The sequence below is a fragment of the Canis aureus genome, chromosome 11 (assembly GCF_053574225.1).
Source record: "Canis aureus isolate CA01 chromosome 11, VMU_Caureus_v.1.0, whole genome shotgun sequence".
Lineage (NCBI taxonomy): Eukaryota > Metazoa > Chordata > Mammalia > Carnivora > Canidae > Canis > Canis aureus.
In genome coordinates, this window is record NC_135621.1 from 55,008,378 (window position 1) to 55,024,348 (window position 15,971).

General features: G+C 36.1%; 1 protein-coding gene and 1 long non-coding RNA gene across 26 annotated transcripts in view; one reads left to right on the forward strand and one right to left on the reverse strand.

Annotated features, from left to right (window-relative positions):
- The window catches only part of NRXN1 (neurexin 1), a 1,110,252-nt gene that overhangs the window by 635,334 nt on the left and 458,947 nt on the right, over nt 1-15,971 (reverse strand). The gene's annotated exons all lie outside the window — the stretch shown is intronic.
- Nucleotides 1-15,971, forward strand: part of LOC144324124 (uncharacterized) — an 86,851-nt gene that overhangs the window by 24,167 nt on the left and 46,713 nt on the right. For 3 of the 4 annotated variants that reach the window (XR_013389536.1, XR_013389534.1, XR_013389535.1), the window contains exons 4-5: nt 4,953-5,086; nt 8,845-8,930. This is a non-coding gene — a long non-coding RNA (uncharacterized LOC144324124). The remainder of the gene's footprint in view (nt 1-4,952; nt 5,087-8,844; nt 8,931-15,971) is intronic. The other variant, XR_013389537.1, reaches the window with a different exon arrangement.

Here is a 15,971-nt window from a genome sequence, read left to right on the forward strand (position 1 = left end):
ATTTAAATTTCTATAATAGAAAATTTTAACAAATGATGAAGGAAAGGGAAAAGATCATCATAACAATGTGTGGAAATTATATGGCATATAGATAGATAATGAAAAAAAACCCATCTAGTCTCTTTTATGTTTTTATTTCTTTGGGATTTATTATATAAGCCAATGAAGCAGAGAAGTGAAGTTCAACATTGTGAACTACTCTTAAAAAAAGGAAAAAAAAATATCCTCAAAGAAATATTGATTTTATGAACAGATCCAAATGAGAGTGCAACAATATCATCACTAATTGTTAAGATGGTAGAGTATATAGATATTTTTGAAAGTTGAAACTATTAAACAAATTACAACTTTCAACCTAAATAAAAAAGATATATGAATAACTGTAAATGATTGAGAATCATATTAACTGGTTAGTACAGCAGTTATTTCCCCCTAACCTTGGCAAAACGTAACTGAGCCAACAGTTAGTGCAGTTAGTGAATTTCATGATATGATTTATTAAAGGATATTTTATTTTTCAGAGTGATTAAGAGTGTAGGTTGTGGTATCAAACACTCTTGAGTTCAAATTCTAGAACTATCATTACCTAACTGCATGATTTCTTCAAGCCTTATTTCTTCTCCCTTCTAGGGAGATAACACTTTACAGGATTGTTGTAATTATTAAAGAAAAAAAATATAAGTGAGAGAATCTACATAAAGGCAATTAATCCAATGCCAGGTACATTGTGAGATTTTCAATAAGTATCAAATATATCAAACTGCATGAATAATAAATATCATCTCTTCATCATCATCTAGTAGACATGGAAATAACAAATTAAATCATTTTAAGGAAATGCTTAAAATTTAAGCACCCCCATGTAATTGGTATTTTATATCTGATTTGTGCCAACCATAGAAGTCACATATTTCCACTACTACTCCTGGTGTTTCAGTTTACCTTTATCTTGAAGGAGGATTATTATAAAGAATACCACATCCATTATTCTTTGAGCAAATGTGTATAATGGTTTAATAAGCATATGCTGACAACAAGAGAAAAGAAAATGAACTTAAGCAATAACAAAAGGGAATTAGATTAATTCTTAAGTCTACTATCTTGAAGAGAGGAAGAGCTATTAAGCCTAGGGTAAGTTAATTTAGGATTGTCTTTCTTTGGGGATCTTTAGAAGTGGAGAAAATGGTTTCCAAGTTTTATGGCTTCCCACTATGATTTTCAAGATACCCAAGCCTATATATTGTTTCAATTTCCTTGGAGGTTTATATTTTATTATTTGGAGATTCCCTTGACAAAGACATCGATCAGGAATGAGTAAAACATTTTCCAACCCAATTGATGTAGATGATCATGTTGACCTATGTTAACACATTGCCGTGAAATAGAACCACTACAATAGAGTCAGGTGTTTCTGAGATGAGTAAGTAGTATAAGGGTTGTTATATTCCCTCAGGAGTCCAATATCAGCTACAAAAAGTTGACGGATTTGGGGTTAGGGAAATTCTAGCTAAGGATTTCAGTGAGTGATTTATAATCTCATGAGTGAATTGGATGCCCTGGGGAAAAGGAGACTCAAGAAGATGGAGAAGAAAATTAAGGATTCCCTTGATCAGGTAACTTAGGGCTAGCCACGCACATACACTCTCCCTCCACACACAGCCCCGCAAGTCAATCAATCAATCAATCTCCACCAGAATCTATGCTTTGTGCAGACACGATTCTTGCTTACTGTAGTCAAGCATCAAGGTCAGAGTCTGGCACAAAGCAGACACTCAATAAATATCTGATGAGAATTAAATAAAATTCTTTGTTCACTTTTTTTTTTTTTTTACCTAGTCCCAGGTTATAGGCTATTATTAACAATATTTACAAATGTAGCTAAGTAAAGCAGAGTGTGGTACTGCAGACTAATCTCATGAGCTAGCTACTATATTTAGTCTATTTCTTTAGAAAAATGTAGAAACTTCTGTGCATGTTCAGTTATAAACGGCAAGCTGGCCTGTGTATTAGAAAACTTTACCTTCAAACTCATATTGCGGGGTTTAAATTACTTTTAGAATGAAAAAAACACCTGAGTTAAAATTCTCCAGAGGTAGAATCGTTTTCCTAGAAGAACTACCTTGAGAAGAAGCACGATATATTTTTTTTTTTTTCCCTTCTCATTTTGTATTCTTTGAAAGGTAACTCCAGAAGACAGAAAAGCAATTTTGGAGAGGCAGCCTGATAGCTCTCACAACTACACTACTACTTCATCTGACCCAGATTTCATAATCACTCTACTTTTCAAGTTAGACTTACTCTTAAAGCGACCTGAATATAGTTCAATTACAATAATATGTAGACAGCAAGCACTCCAACTCTTATAAAAATTCACATGTAAGCTATTCTTTTGCTTCTTTCTCAGCTAATATGATTCCTAATCAAATACAGTTATTCATATATCCTTTTTATTTAGGTAGAAAGTTGTAATTTGTTTAACAGTTTCAACTTTCAAAAATATCTGTATACTCTACCATCTTAACAATTAGTGATGATATTATTGCACTCTCGTTTGGATCTGTTCATAAAATCAATATTTCTTTGAGGATATTGTTTTTTCCCTTTTTTTTTAGAGTAATTCACAATGTTGAATTTCACTTCTCTGCTTATATAATAAATAAATAATAAATCCCAAAGAAATAAAAACATAAAGAGACTAGGTGGCTTTTTTTTTTCATTATCTATCTATATGCCATATAATTTCCACACATTGTTATGATGATCTTTCCCTTTCCTTCAACATTTGTTAAAATCTTTTAAAAGTCCTTCAAACTTGGGATCCCTGGGTGGCGCAGTAGTTTAGCGCCTGCCTTTGGCCCAGGACGCGATCCTGGAGACCGGGGATCCAATCCCACGTCGGGCTCCCGGTGCATGGAGCCTGCTTCTCCCTCTGCCTGTGTCTCCGCCTCTCTCTCTCTCTCTCTCTCTCTCTCTCTCTGTGTGACTATCATAAATAAATAAAAATTAAAAAAAAAAGATTTAAAAAACAAGTCCCTCAAACTTAAATATGCAAGCACAGGAACAATATGTCTGTAGTTTTGTATTCCCAGGCTTGAAATTTGAGGTAGACAATCACTGAGTGTTTTATTTGATCTTATTAGTCCTAAAAAGCAAGGGAAATAAATAGGATAAAAAGAAAAGTTTGAGAGTCTAGGTATAGACATGGCTTAATCACAAAGCTATTATCTAGGTCAACTTGCCTAACCTCTCTCTCAGGTTCTTAAATTCTAGAATATGTATATAAAGGAAAAGGATGTCATACCTATAAATCCTGAGCTTTCTCTCCCTTAAATCTTTTGTCTCCCAAAAGATCTTTTGGACAATCTTTTGTCTCCCAAATCTATGTGATTTGGGACAACGGTGAAAGACATTCTATTGTTCCTTCTCTTTGTCTGGCTTGTTCCGGTTGTGGTTTGATGTCAGGATATTGCTCTCTATTCTGAGATACGTTGAAGCACTAATCCGTTAGGTAAAGAGAACGTTCACGACATCTTTAGGCACATAGACATACATCAAGGATTACATCTTTCTAAGGTTTGTACAGATGGTATTAAAGAACTGATGGCTGATAGATAGAGCCCTTTCCACAGGAAGTGGGAGTGTGTGAAATAAGCACATCAGTAGGAAAGCATTTGCTACTCAAATAATGACTATTTTGTTGTTATAAATAAATGTTTCAGCTTAGACATTTTCATGAAGCTTTTGAATTAATTAGCATGCATTGATCAAAGCTTTTCATACCTCAGCTGTGAGCGTCTGCAGGGTGATGAAAAGGACACCGAACTTAAAGGCAAGGAGTGATGCCGGGATCTAGACTCGGTTGTGACCTGAGAACATGAATGACTTATTCTACTCTGAGTCTTGGTTCTCTCCTATTCTTGGGAGTAATAAAAAGTAAGTGCTAGGAATCCAGTTTTCACAATTTCAAAGAGAAATGCAGCTGCCTCCCTTGCAATCCTGTGACTTTGTCCAAGTCCTTCAACCTCACAGGGGCTCAGTTTTCTCTGTAAGGTGGAGTAATAACATCTACTACATGAGGGTTATTGTAAAAAAATAAAATAAAAAAGATATTTCAATGAAAGTGCTAGCAATAGGGTCTGGCACAGAGTAAGGGTCCAGGTGAATATCAGCTGCTCTTGTTAGTGTTATTATCATAAATAATGTTATTGTTCTGAGAGGAACTGAATGCAGCTGTAACAAAGGCAACAGCATGGCACATAGTAGATGACTGTTCAATGTTTTAAAGTAATTAACAGGGATCCCTGGGTGGCGCAGCAGTTTAGCGCCTGCCTTTGGCCCAGGGCGCGATCCAGGAGACCCGGGATCGAATCCCACGTCGGGCCCCCGGTGCATGGAGCCTGCTTCTCCCTCTGCCTGTGTCTCTGCCTCTCTCTCTCTCTGTGACTATCATAAATAAAGTAATTAACAGGGCTGCAACCATCAGGATCAGAGAGATCACAGCAGCCTGGGGCTTCTTTTAGTATCTTGACATTCATATTGCAGGTTGAAGACTTTCTAGATAGCTGAGGTTTCTTAACCACGACACATAGGAAGCTAGTGAGCCTGGGGCTTTTACTTTCACTCATGAGAGAACTTCCGTGGCATCTGACATCAACAAAAACCACCACTACCACCACCACAAGAATCAGCTAAGATTTATTGAGTGTTTATTTTGTCAGACCCTGTTATAAGAAATTTATATGTTTTACGTATTTGTTCCTGACAAGTGTCCTAGAAAATAGAAAACATTATCCTATTTTATTAGTAAATATGTGACAGCACAGAGCTCAGTGAATGTCTTCTATCGTGACCATGTCAAATACTGTGAAGAGCTAATGATATTAACTTCAAATTCTGTGTTTGTCTCAGCAGGAAATTTCACTTACAGTTTTTTTTTCTTTTTTTTTTTTAAGATTTTATTTATTTATTCATGAGAGACACAGAGAGAGAGAGGCAGAGACACAGGCAGAGGGAGAGGCAGGCTCCACGCAGGAAGCCCGATGTGGGACTCAATACCGGGTCTCCAGGATCACGCCCTGGGCCGAAGGTAAGCGCTAAACCGCTGGGCCACCAGGGCTGCCCCACTTAGAGTTTTCATTTAGAATTTCATTTGTACTTTTTGATAACAGTTGCTAAATAAGAGATTCACAAGTAAACAGTTTACCACCATGCAAAAGGATGGCCTTGCTATGAATTACATGGATTATTACATAAACAGTATCTTTCCTTCTCTTTGTCTTTCTTAAAATATTTCTAAATGTGGACACTTGGGTGGCCTTTGGCTCAGGTCATGATCCCGGGGTCCTGGGATCAAGTCTCACACCAGACTCCCTGCAAGGAGCCTGCTTCTCCCTCTGCTTCTGTCTCTGTCTCTCTTTGTGTGTATATGTCTCATGAATAAATACAAAAATAAATATAAATCTTAAAAGAAATACATAAAATATTTCTAAATGAATCAAATAGCACAACGAGCAAGAGAGTGTTTTCGTGTGCTTGTTGATTAAAATGTCTCTTCAAATCCAGTTTAAGTAATGGGGCTTATTCTTGTTTCTAGAACTCTAATGTAGTTTTTCAATAGGTATGCCTTTTGGATATATATAATATAAGGATATGTATAATAAAGTATTAGAATTAAGATATTAGAATAAACTAGTTTAATTTCTCATTAATACTTGTTATTGGTGTATTTATCTGAAATGTGTAAACTGTATGTGAATACACACACACATAGCTTATACATTACCTAATATAAATGTGTTTATATATAATATGTCAAGCCTGCTAAAATTGACATTGAGAAAAGATACACATGTATATTAGAATATATACTATATCTCTAGATGGATAAGTAGATAACACATGTGTATATATACCACATACACACCAAAATACAAACATACATATACTAAAAGCATTTAATAATTTCAGAAATTACAAAGTTCTTGGCTAAAACACAAGATGGTCTAACTCAGTTGGAATAAAAAATGTCTTGGCCTACAAACAAATATCAGCACTTATAAGGTTGGCTCACACCAAAGGAAGGGCTGCAGCTGGAAAAAATATATATATATATAATTTTAAAAAGTAGAAAATTAAACAGAGTTTCTTTACTGTTCCTGCTACCATGAAGAGACAATTTTAAGAGCACAATAGAAACAAAAGTAGCCACTTAAAAAAAATTGTTGCACTCATCATTGCCCTATCTTCCACTCAAGGTCAAGTTGCCAGTGCTGTGCACTTTCTTATACTGAGAGCGGAGCACAAATGTGAGGTGAAAAAAAAAAAAATTGTTGAACTTAACTGACTAAATGACTAACAGGATTTTAGCTTCCTAAGCATGTCACACACCACAGACGTTTTCATCTATAATTTGAATATGTCTTCTTGAGGCAAGTGTGCATCCAGTTGCAGGGATTCACATGCTGCGTGTGAGTCAGAGAAGGGGTGGCAGGTAGGAAATGCACAAGCCCTGGTCAGAGTAGCCCAATGCCACCTTAAAAACAATACCCAGAATTCAGAAAATTTGATTTGAAAGAGAGTTATATAAGGAATTTTGAAAGATAAAAATGTTTTGTTTCATTTTGTTTGCGGGGATGGGGGGGGTGGGCAGCAGAGAAGGTGAGTTTTTTCCCCCATAATCTAATCCTATTCAGAGATTATGTGTAGATAAAATTTTCATATAAATTGCAACTTTCCCCACACCTAAATGAAGAAACTAATTAGGGAATGTAAAAACAGACTACAACAACATCACTTCTCTGTAAAGGCATGTGACTTATTAATTTCAAACCAAAAATTAGTTGAAATTTGGAAAGGACAAAAAATGATAATATTTTATTTAAGCCATGCATAGAGGGAAAACTTTTTGCTTAATTCCAATTAAACATGATCAACTACATCTTATTCATGAAAAGAAGGAAAATCAAAAGAAGACACCCTCTTGCTTTGCCCTTCCTTCATTCCATCAGTGAAGTGCCTAAAGTTATTTAGACAACCTTGATGCCATCTGTACAAGTCGGCCGTGGGAGCAAAAAGGCTGTGCTGTCCCAGGGTTAACAACTCAATTTAATGAAGCTTTCAGTGGCATCTGGGTGTGTGGCAACTTGAGTTCCACTAAATAGGAATGGCTATTTCTCTCAAATTAAATATTCAGTAATTCAGCAATGCCCGTGGGGGAAAAAAATAGAAAAGCGAACCACTATTTCAGTTACATAAGAGTTGATGGGTCAATTTTTGAAAAGTAAAAGCAGAAACTAGGTCACTCTTCCTTATTTTCAGATGAGGAAACTGAGGCACAGAGCAGTTCAGGGACTGTCTCAGTTGGCATCAAGCTCTTATCATGAACAAGTATCAAGGAATTCAGTGTTCAGGTTTTTTTTTGTTTTTTTTTTTTGACTGTTCAGAAACAGATGGAACAATGAACTGTCTCTAGCACAGGCGTGTAATAGGAGACGCCCTAGAGCAATTACAAATGAAGAGCAGCCGTCTTTTCAGCAACATGGCAGAAAGGGAACCATAACTGATTTAAAGGCAATTCTATCTTTAAAACTGTGATAGCTTCACAATAAGCTGACACTCAAATATAAAAATAAAAGTCCCGAAGGGAAAAAATCTTGCAGTTATTTCCCCCACTAATGGCATTTACAAAGACACAGAAAAAGTTAACTAGAAACAATAAACCTGCAATGTTTACTGCTATTTTGCAACTAAGTGATGAAGATATTTTCAGCATCAGTCTTTCATGATCTTGCAGAATGTGACACGCCATAAATTAGGGTTTAAAGCTTCTATTCCAAGCTGGCAGATGCTGCTAATAAGGACAATGCATGTCTGCTTTATCCCAAAACTTTTTAAATCCTCTACTAGTCTCAATGAAGGACAAGAGGCCGCTTTATTTTTTTTTTATAAGGGAACCTATATTATCAAGAAACAAGAATGAATCTTTGAATTGATCATAACAAAATAGTGGCATCAAATGTTATGTCTGGATTAACCAATTCTTTTGCATCCCCAGCCTCATGAGCTCTGCAAAGCTTCCCTATCATCTAATTTTACATTTTTCTAAAGGGGTAGCTATATATAAAGGTATATTATATACCATCTAGTATATGTATGTCCCTAGAATGCACGGATATATATGTGTGTGTATATGTGTATATAATATACACATATATAAAATGCCATATACTATGTAGTTGGTCCTTCCTCTGTTGATTTACCATGACATGCTATATGTTGGTTGCATATGCCGAAGTTTTCATTCTACTTTCACTTAAAAAAAAATTTTTTTTTAAAGATTTTATTTGTTCACTCATGAGAGACACACAGAGAGAAAGAGGCAGAGACACAGGCAGAGGGAGAAGCAGGCTCCATGCAGGGAGCCTGATGTGGAACTCGATCCCAGGACTCCGGGATCATGCCCTGGGCAGAAGGCGGTGTTAAGCCGCTGAGCCACCCAGGCTGCCCCACTTTTTGATTGTGTTCATCACTTTTTAGCTTAGAAAGGGCACCTGGGTGGGTCAGTCATTTGAGCATCTGCCTTTGGCTCAGGTCATGATCTCAGGGTCCTGGGACTGAATCCTGAGTCGGGTTCCTTGCTCAGCTGGGAGTCTGCTTATCCCTCTTCTGCTGCTGCCCCTGCTTGTGCTCACTTACTCTGTCTCAAATAAGTAAAATCCTTAAAAAAAAGTCCTCCCCCAAGAAAGAGTTGATAAACATATTGTTATATACAATGTTTATTACTTAATTTTATAGGTGCTTGTGTAACTGTAATCTTTTTGAAAATATTTTGTCTTCTCTTTGAAGGTGAAAATCCAAATTGAGTCCTCCTACTCAGCTCCTTATTTGAGCCAGCACATTTTTTGAACAACTTCTCCTTTTTCTACTGATTTGTAAGGCCTACCACATTTTAAAATTCTGATATATACTGTACAAGGTTCTGCTTCTGAGAATTCTATTTTTTCTTTCTTTCTTTCTTTCTTTCTTTCTTTCTTTCTTTCTTTCTTTCTTTTTTTCTTTCTTTCATCCAGTTCCATTTCATTTAATTATATTTCTATAGTGTGTTCTAATATATGTTAGGTCTCTCCTACTAAGCTATTTACATTAATTATTCTAATTATGTTTGTACATTGCATCATATAGTTTTGTTTTCTGCATAGATAAGATAAATATATAACAGAACTATTGTAGTTGCTCTGATTTAGCTTTACAAAATGTAGCCAGCTAAAGCTGGTGGCAAATTATTTATTTAAACTCATTTAAAGAGGTTTATTTTTAAATTTTATTTATTTATTTTTTTTAGAGAGAGAGCAGGAGAGAGGGGGAGAGGGAGAGAGAGAATCTCAAGCAGACTCCATGCTCAGCACAGAGCCTAACGTGGGGCTCCATCTTATGACCCTGAGACCATGACTTGAGTCAAAATCAAGAAGTAGATGCTTAACCAACTGAGCCACCCACGTGCCCTAAAGAAACTTCTGAATAGCAAAAGGAAATTATATCTCTCTTATAATTACATCCCTGTTATAATTATTTGTAAAGTTATCATCTATAAGTGATTATAATAATTTTGATTTTAACACATAGAGAATCTGGCCTCATGCCAGAAAATTGTATTATTTGTTGGAAGATACATATAAAACTATAAAGAAAAATAAAATTAGGGGGAAAATGCAATTATAAGCACACTAATTCTATTGTAATAATCACAAGCCCTAGTAGAGTGTCTTGCAGTAAAATGCTAGGAGTGGGTGGCCAATCACTCGCATTTGGAGGTGATTTGGAGGCCAGGCTGAAGGATTCTCAGGGCAGGAGAAAACCAAGTGCGCTCCACTTTAATGTGGCTCTCTTCAAGAGGTTAGGCCACTTGCCTGAGGACACACAGATAGTGTCCAGCTAGTAAGCAGTGGAGAGACAGAATCTGAATGCCTTCTTCAGACCTGGGAATAGATTGTATAATTTTTTGTTTGTTTTCTTTCCATGGGGCTGTTTTTATGATAACTAGGTTCCCTTCAGCAATAAAAGCCTTACAACTCTTTTAAGCCCTGTTGACTTGAGATTTCAAGATCCGATTATCAAATTTGTGATTACTCACATTGTACCAATCCCCTGTCTTTCTCTGGCTGCCCGCCATTCCTTCTTGACCACATCTCTACCTGAGCACCCACAAAGGAAACAGGGAAGCTGATACTTAAGAAAGCCAATGCTGCTGTCTCTCCCATCCACAATAAAAATATTTTGCAAGCTAGACCTGTTATTGAGAAGTGGTGTGTAAATGTGCTCCATTATTTTAATATTATCTGAAGGCAATACTTTGTATGGTAGGTACATAAATATAGATATAGATATGAATATAGATTCAAACAGCCTTAGGTTTGAATTTCTGCTATGCTACTTAACTACACTGCCTTGGGGAAGTTCCTTAGTTTCTCTGAAGTAGTTTCCCCTTTTTCAAATAAGGTTAACACTTATTTTGCACTATTATTTAATCACAGACAGTACTAGGGTACTTGGTCTTGAGCACTGAGCAAAGAGTAGCCATTATTGTTATTATTATGATCTTAAATGTATAAGAGAGGAATGATGGCCATTTAAAGAAGCAGTTTCCTCCTTAAAAAGTAAAGAAGTATGCTTTGAAGTAATTAATTACCCTCAAATCTTCATGTTTACATGATTATTTCCTAAATTTCATAACTCAATTCCTTATCTTCCATGAACTTTACATTTTGAAAGATTTCATCTACTAAACAAAAGGTATTCATTAAGGAATACTTTGTTTGTAATTTTAAATTTATCAAAGGCATAATGAGATCTCCTCTATAATCACACTGAGTTGATAGAACTCTAGCCTGATGCAAATAGCTGTTTTATTTAGATTATGCTAAGAGGGTAAGCATGTAGCCTTTTCTAGATTTGCTGAAATACTGAACATACATAACTGTTCTTCATTTCTAATTTTGAGGACTCTAAAAAAGTATAGAGACTCTAGGTTGTGAACTGTTATTTTTCAATTATGGCTGTTCAGCACCGAGGTATTTCTTCTTAATGCATTCTTTAATTATTTCCTTTGGAAGGTCCCTAGTGCTTCAAATGTCAGATGGGTTGTGCCTTTTGCCAAGGGTTGCTTAGTTAACTGTTTATTTAATGAATGGGGTTTTATGTGCTGCTGAATTTCTCATGGCACACGTTAGGAAATTCTTGGCAGAATTTAAATTGGAGAACTGAGAAACATATTGGCTCTACGGAAGCTCAATCAGCTCCCAGGCAGGAGCAGGGCCTCTGCCAAGGAAAACTCACTAAAATAAAAAATGCAAAGACCAAACTCACACACAATGCAAGGAAAACTGACTTTGGTGTCTAGAATTAAAGGCATGCCGGATTCAGGTTTCTCAGGTGGCCTATGAATGAAAGTGAGGGAAATGTTTCACAATTCTGGAAGAGAAACAGGAATGAGATCCCTTTGCTTTGGAGGATGACAATATGCTTAAATGTCTTGATTACTTGGGGTACTCAATTAGCTGCTAAGAAAAAATGGAGTCTTATATAATTTCTCAAGTTTCTTCCTTATGGAGATAAATCTTTATTGAAAGATATAATCCATAATAACTAAGAAATAATAATTGTATTAAAAAGAAAACTTGCAGCAACGGTGACTGAATATCCTAGATCAAACATCCAGATGGCTATAGTTTAAAGATGATTTGGCCAGGAGCCGAGATATTATATAAACATCAGTTGCCAGGTATGTTTTCTTTGAGGACTGGGAGGAAAAAAAAAATGCCCTGAAATGTTATGTAGGGTCTGAAAAGTCCCAAATCCACCAAATTATTTTTAAATTTATTTTATTTATTATTATCATTATTATTTTTATTCAGTAGTACTACAAAAGGAGGAGGGAATCGGAGATTTTTTAAAAATTAAATACAAGTTTGAGAAAATAAAGATGAGGATATATGTTTCAATGATGTAAGCTGGACAGCACTAGCCTACTTGCTGATGCTATATGAATACCCAGTCTTGTGTGGGAGGAAGGCCTGTTGCAGTCATCTCCTGCTGAGTATCATTGCCATCAGTTCCTTTTTTCAATTCTACACACTCTGACAGCCCATGTCCAATCCCTTTTCCCTCTTTGGAAGAGCAGTTTCCTGAGTTAGCCTAGGGCTCTCTCTCTCTCTCTCTCTCTCTCTCTCTCTCTTTCTACTGGCTTACTGGAGGCTCCCTGCATCTTATGCATCTTGGGTGATCAGAGGCCTGGCTAACTCCCTGGTTCCTGTTTGTCTGGTGCCATTTTCTCACATTATTCAAAAATTAAGAGAGCTGGGCTCATCAGCACATAAATGCTAATCTGATGCTAGGTTGGCCATCTCTCAGGTAGCTAAATGGACACATGTGTTCTCTTCTTCAGGCCTAATTGCTTGGCTGTCATCTATCCTGGCTCAGGACTGAACCACTCTCCCAGCAGACAGTTCACTGGGTTTGGCCATCTATAACCACGTACTACTCATTGCCCTTGATTAGCTGGTGTGTTGTTTGACACATATTAATATGAATCATAATAACACCAATAACCAGCCATTAAACACCTTCTATGTGTCTCATGCATTTTTAGCTACTGTACAGAAAGTCTTATTTCTCATAATTTTTATCTCCATACTAAGGTTCAGAGAATTTAAATATCTTGTCCAAATTGAACAGCTATTGGATGACAGAACAGTAATCCGACTCAACATTTATCTGATTACAAACTCATATACGTAGTTTTTAGTTCATGTTTCTCGCCATGTCATGGGATATTGGCTGAGTTCCTATTTACTTAGCCAGCACTGGTCCTGGACACATTTTCTCAACAATGTCATCAATACATAAAAGGGCATCTATACATTTTATATTCTTCCATGATCTGGTTCCTTTGAAAAGGTGGGATTCTCTTAACACTACTGGTAAAAAATAAATTAAAAAAATTTTTAAAACCCCCTTTGATTCCATCCTATTCTCTTTACCTTTTGATTTCAGGATAGCTGTTGTTCCCATGGCTGTCCTATGATACTCTGATTTTGTGTCACACTTATTTTGTGCTCATTTCACTCTGAAGACCAAATTACCTGGCTATGTTATCGAGTGAATACAAAATTTGTTTTGCATTTTAAGGATTCCTTAACTAAGGTTTTCTAAGTTACCTTGTAACTGGAAAATAAAAAATGAGATTTAGCACTAATAGGAATGACATTTTAAGGGTCAGTTTCCAGGCTCTAGATTTAGATTTGGCTGCTATAGCCTCCTTGAGTCAGCATAGATTTGAGACCTTTTTTCTTTTCCTCCATGACAACAGATGAAGTCCGGTACAGCAGGGCCAGGCTAAGATAAGATGGGTGAAATGAGTGAGGTACTAACCTGAGATGTAAAATATAAGGGGGGAAGGGAATGCTAAAAACTTAGTAATCAAGAAAAATAATATTTCAATGCAATTTTTTAAATCAATGCAAAAAAAATCCTACGGTGAACAAAATATCAAAATTTTACATAAAGTAGAATCAGTATTACTGATTATTCCTCTTGCCTCAGGCTCCAATATGGCCTGGTACAGCACTGCAATACAGTATTTTTCTAGGATTAAAGAGCCCAAATTAATTTGTTAACAATCTATTTATTACAAATGCCAGTAACTAGAAGTATTTTGGGGCTGGGGTGGGGAAAGGAAAGCCATCATTGGAGATCCTTAAAATTAGAACTAAAATACATTTCATTTTTAAGGTGTACCCAAAGGATAATGATAGCAAACAGTCATAGAGTGCTTAGTCAGACACTGTTCTAAGCACTATACTCATTTAATCACCAGCACAACTGGCTGAGATAGAAGAATAAGCCCAGGGATGCAGAATTCCCAGCGGCACACTCATTAAACTGCAGTGTCTATGGGGCTGTGCACAGTGACTCTGGTAAAACTGGAGTCCCCATTTTACAGATGAGGAAAGTGAGCTTATACAGTAAGTGGCAGAACCACGTTCCAAACCCAGGAAGTCTTAATCTAAGGTCTTTGCTCTTAACATTATAGAAAAAAGCCAAGCCCCACAAAGACCAAATATTCTTGCCTATTCCTACCCTCAGCGTTTTTCCCCAAACAATCCTACATAGGAGTTAACTTTGATAATAATAATGAGCCCAAGAACACAGATCTTGGCATGAACTTTTACAGACACTAGTCAAACTTTCAAGGCTTGAAAGGCTTGTGTGTGTGTGTGTTGTATGTATATATATATATATCAAATTCAATGACTTGTCATTGAAATCACCTTGAGACTCAATCATATTGACATGAGAACTACAATAGATCTCTGTAACACCAGTCAATCTATGGGCCAAATATACAAACTGGACTACCCACCTGAGATATTTTTACAAAATTGTGATGAATTGGTAAAAATTAACTCAATAGCTCACAGGCACTGAAAGGCCTATAGAATCCAATCTCCTAGTCTCTGCCACACGCTGATGAAGTAACTCCTACAGGTGCATAGTTAGTGTTCTTATATTAAAAAATTATCAAAATGAAATATAATGATTAAATAAAGTTCACTCCCATGTTCAATAGCACTATAATTATATGATGTAACTAGAGCATTGTAAAGGATTATAAGCAAAAGAATAAATAATCCAGAATAAATATTTTACATCATGACTAATACATGAGTCCTTTCAAGTAATCACTATCACCAATTCATGCTGTTCATACATGTGGATTTCTGATTATCTGATTTACTACTAAATTGAAGAAAACACAAAAGCTTCAATGGTCCAACTGTATAATATCTACAATTAGTGTATTTTAGGCCTATATTAAGCCCGTATCAGCTTAAAAGAATCTTTGAAGAGTAAGAAAAAGTAAGCTCGGCTCTTGAGAAAATGTTACTCCAGAGAGGAAGAAAGGTTAGGATTTGGGCTGACTGCAGAGTATTGAGAGGAAGAATCAAAGTCAGAAAAACCCAGGAGAAGTATAATATAAAATGCCTTTCTTCCACACAAAATGTGGGTATTTCCATAATATTGGCAAGTAAGTTAGTGCTATTTATTGGCAAGTAAGTTAGTGCTATTTATTATCCAATGGATTATATATATATATATATATATATATATATATATATATATATATATATTTTTTTTTATGATAGTCAGAGAGAGAGAGAGAGAGGCAGAGACATAGGCAGAGGGAGAAGCAGGCTCCATGCACCAGGAGCCCGACATGGGATTCGATCCCGGGTCTCCAGGATCGCACCCTGGACCAAAGGCAGGAGCCAAACCGCTGCGCCACCCAGGGATCCCCTCCAATGGATAATAAATAGCACTAGGATTTATAATTCCATTTGCAATACATTTCTTATAAATGTGATAAATCCAATAATCTTTGGTTCCTTCTTTCTTATGCTAAGGTATCACTGAAGAAAGACTGATTTTAGTGGATTCAGGAGTGCTTGCATTCATAGATGACTTATCTGAGTACTCTCCCTATGAGCTGTTCCTACGAGTCTTTGCTCTGCTCTATGGTTGACTTGCAGAAAGCAACCGAAAGTCCTGGCAGAGGGCTATAGAAGTGATCCACAGGTTGTGAAAAGAAACAGATACAAATGTAGATAGATTAATATAAACCCATCCAAATCAGAAGAAAAACCACTAATGAGCATGTCTGACCAGTGATGGGAGGCTCAAAAGTATTCCTTTTATATATCATTATTATTATACACCTATTTTACGACAAATTTATGATATGACACTTTTTATGATGTCCGTACCATGTTGACTGTTATTAAATAAAGGCTCAAAGTACTGCCAAGGTTCCTGGAAATGATTTTATTTTGAAATCAAAGTGTTTTCTATAACCTAGTCACCTTTCTGATTGAATTAGAGAGAAGTGTGTATTCTAAGACGACACTTCATTCTGGCAA